General features: G+C 52.8%; 1 protein-coding gene and 1 pseudogene across 1 annotated transcript in view; both read left to right on the top strand.

The window, feature by feature from the left end:
* LOC109375688 (zinc finger protein 883-like) overlaps nt 1–3,617 on the top strand; it is a 17,291-nt gene that overhangs the window by 9,605 nt on the left and 4,069 nt on the right.
* The window catches only part of LOC109375699 (osteoclast-stimulating factor 1 pseudogene), a 45,817-nt pseudogene continuing 44,868 nt past the window's right edge, over nt 2,669–3,617 (top strand).

Raw genomic sequence — 3,617 nt, 5'->3', positions numbered from 1 at the left:
GTTTTGTTCTTCAGTCTAGTTGTGGAGGACGTTGCTTCACTGACCCAAGTTGGCACCGTCATTGCGCTCTTCCCGGGTGAGGCAGATCAGTCGCCGGCTTCTGGATGGCTGCTCACTGCGGCTGCTGGCCGCTCACGCTGGCTGCTGGCTATGAAGGGAGCACATGTTGAGGACAGGATAGTTTGGCAGATGAACAGGGCTTCCAAGGGGAGAATAGACATGAGATGGATGCAAAGGCCTAGGAGTAATGACACTTAGGCCAAAGCTGGTGCTTATTCTCCATGCTATATACCCACCAGAATTTTGTGGCAATTCTGATGGGGCCTGGGGTTTTTCGTTCATCCTGGAGGGTAAGGTCAGAGGCACCTGTGGTCATTTGTGAGCGTCACTAATCATGAGGTGGGTGAGCAGTAGGGCTGAACTTTGGATGAGATTACTTGGAATAGGTCAAGGGTGTCTGAGATCCACAGGTGATTCTGCATGACGAAAGGAACCGAGCTAGGCAGGGAGGCCGTTGTAGAAGTATTTTGAGCTACCACCACTCGTGGGGAGTAGTGGGAAGTCTGGAAGTATTGGATCTTGTTTGCATTTGCCAAGCATACTCTGGTTGTTGTCTGCCAAGTTGTAGTGTAAGTCCCAGTGTTATGGGCTGCCTTGACATCTGATGAAACCTGGAGGGCCTGAAATGGCCTGAATGCAAGTCCTCTCTCCCACTCTGCTCCTTTGGATAAGCTCTACTAGCCAAACAATTCTTTTTATCAAGGATTCCAGACCCATTTCCTCCTTGCCTCTTTTAAAATTAGGATTCAGTTCTCTACCAGCCCATGGAGTTATTCAGGTCAACCAGGTGCATCCTCATGCTGGAACTTAGGGGCACCTGAGCCTCCGGTTACTACAAAGGTTGCATCCCACACCCCTTGTTATTCACTCTTTTTTTTTTTTTAAGATTTTATAGGGGAATTGGGGGAAGGGAACAGCATTGGGGAATCAGGGAAGAGGAACAGACAAGTTGCTGTCCTTTTGTTCTTCAGTCTAGTGGAGGACGTCACTTCACTGGCCCATGTTGATATTATCATTGCGCTCTTCCCGAATGAGGCAGATCGGTCGCCGGTCATTGGACAGCCGCTGACAGCGGCTCTTGGTGGCTCTTGGCAGCTCACGCCGGCTGCCTGGCAGCTTATGCTGGCTGCCTGCCACTTACGGTAGCTTATGGCAGCTCACTGCAGCCGGGGCTGCAGCGTACGCCCTTGCCGGCGACTCACGGCAGCCCAGCTCCAGGTCGAGCTGTTGTTCACCTTCTTAGATGTAGAGAGCAGTGTCACTGGCCCTCATGTGGGATCCGAACCTGGGCCCTGCTGCTCAAAGCTGGCGTCCCAAGTTAGCTCTTTACCAATGTGCCACTCGGCCGGCCCGGTTCACTCTTTTCTATAGTGCACCTCCCATGAACTCCTGGGTGTTGTCCTCCTTTCCTGGGCTGTGAATATATGATTGATTAAACTGCTGTCATTCTCATCTGTCCAGTGTCAGATGTCGTATGTTTGGCTTTCCCCATAACTTAGGGCAGGATCCCACCCTCAGCAATGGGTGGAGAGGAGGAGGTCACTAAGTTACGGTAATGTGGGGAGGCCAGGGAAAGGCCTATGGCATGGGGCAGTGAGATGGTGGTCGGTGTCAACATGTGGCTGCTGTGCTCTTCAGAGATGTGATGAGAGTACAGTCTAAGGAATTGTCTTCACTTGGAGAGGGAGTATGTCTGATGGCCCCTGGGCCCTCATTGACACTTGTATGACCTTGGCCATACCAGCAGAATTGCCTAGTGGGAGCTGATGGAATCTTCTATGCCAGGCCTGGAGTCTAGATATCTATTTGTTCACCTGCCTCTTGTTACTGATGGCTGGACCTCATGACCAGTGAGCCCATGAGGAGATAACAGTGTTGTTGGCACTAGGGCCTGGTGTTTTCTCTGAATTGGGGAGCTTGAGAGGGGGAAGGGCATGGGCCAAATATATGGGGGACAGGATTGTAGGTCCTTTGGAAGGGGCTTCTTTTGGTTTCATCTGTCCCCATTATGATAGGGCAGTGTGACCTTTGAAGATGTGGCCGTGTACTTCTCCTGGGAGGAGTGGGAGCTCCTTGATGAGGCTCAAAGACGCCTGTACCATGATGTGATGCTGGAGAACTTGAGACTTACAACCTCCCCGGGTAAGATCTTCACACCCACCTCTGTCCCCTGAGCTTGTTTCTGCCCTTTTCTTTCTCCCAGTCAAGTCTGTCCTTCTCACATAGGACCACAGGCACTGCTTCCTTCCCCCCGTGTCCTGGGTAGGTGCTGTGGTTGGTTTGACTGAGGTATTTGCACCTCTTCTTGAACAGGCACAACACCTGCTACCCCTAAGTCTCCCATGGAAGATTCCAGGGTCAGTGTCTTGCAGTCACCATTATGGATTCCATCTTGCTTGCTGTCTCCTTAGCCAGGCAAATTTGTCCAGATCCAAAGCAGCTCTCTGCCCAAGGTTTTACTCCTTTCCTCATGCCTGCCAGGAATTGTCACCAGTTACATTGTCACTGTTTATGTGGACCATGGGATGTTCTTGTAAGACCCTCCTCATAAGTTCTCTGTAGCATAGTGAGGCATTTTCGCGCGTGCGCATCGCGCAAAGGCGTGACTTCCGGCGTCCTCATCATGTCGGCCGTTCTTGTTGCTCTGAGTTTGGTTTGGTTACAAATCGTCTGGTCGGGATCGAGAAGGGGCAGAGGAATCGTGGCCTGCGCGGCACAGACGCGCGTTTGAGGCTCGGTGACGCCGCCAGGGTGATCCGCGCTTGTGGACCCTCCTCTCCTGCCGCTCTCGCCCCGCTCCGCCCGCAGTCCGATGGCGGCAGTCGCGCTGAGCCGCCCTGCCCAGGTGAGTGCGGGTCCCCCGAACCCTAAAGCCCCGGGTGCTGGCGCCTACTCACTTCCTGCAGCCCAGGCCCTGGCGTTCAGGGCGGTGACGCGCTTGTGGGTGACATTCGATGTGACGGGGTTTGGGAGAGGTTTACAGTCAGTCAGAGGGGCTGGCGGTGTATAGACGTGGAGGGGCGACTGAGCCGGGAGGATCTGGGAACCTGGGGTCCGACTTCTGCCTCCAGGGAACCGAGTGAGGAGGAGTGACACCTGGAATAGCAGGCTGGTGTCCGTTATTGTGAGGACTCCAGAAGCCGTGCAGCGTTTTAAACAAAGGAGGCACACGGTCAGCGTTTGTGTTTTGAAAGCGTCTCCAAAGCTATTCAAAGGAAGAACAGATTGGAGGGGGTGATGAGTTCATTGAGGTACTGGGAGGTTGAATCCTTGTTTAAGATCACACAACTGGTAACGGGACACTGAGCAGAGGCACAGAGGTTAGACATCCAGGGTGAGGTCACGTGGCTTCAGGGCCAGGAAAGGGTACAGCGAGGCATGAGCTCTTTAAACCACATCATAGACCGATTTCTCTAAGGCCTCCCTCTTCATATAGGTTCCCATGGCTGCAGGAGTGTTTATGGAACTTAACACAGGGAAGTGGACGGTGTCCCAGATCCTAGTGACCCTGAACACCACTCACATTATCTCTGTTTCTTTTTATTCCTTTTAATTTT

This window comes from Hipposideros armiger, unplaced genomic scaffold (assembly GCF_001890085.2).
Source record: "Hipposideros armiger isolate ML-2016 unplaced genomic scaffold, ASM189008v1 scaffold_986, whole genome shotgun sequence".
Lineage (NCBI taxonomy): Eukaryota > Metazoa > Chordata > Mammalia > Chiroptera > Hipposideridae > Hipposideros > Hipposideros armiger.
Note: the sequence above shows the minus strand (reverse complement) of the source record. Positions and strands in the feature narration are given on the sequence as shown.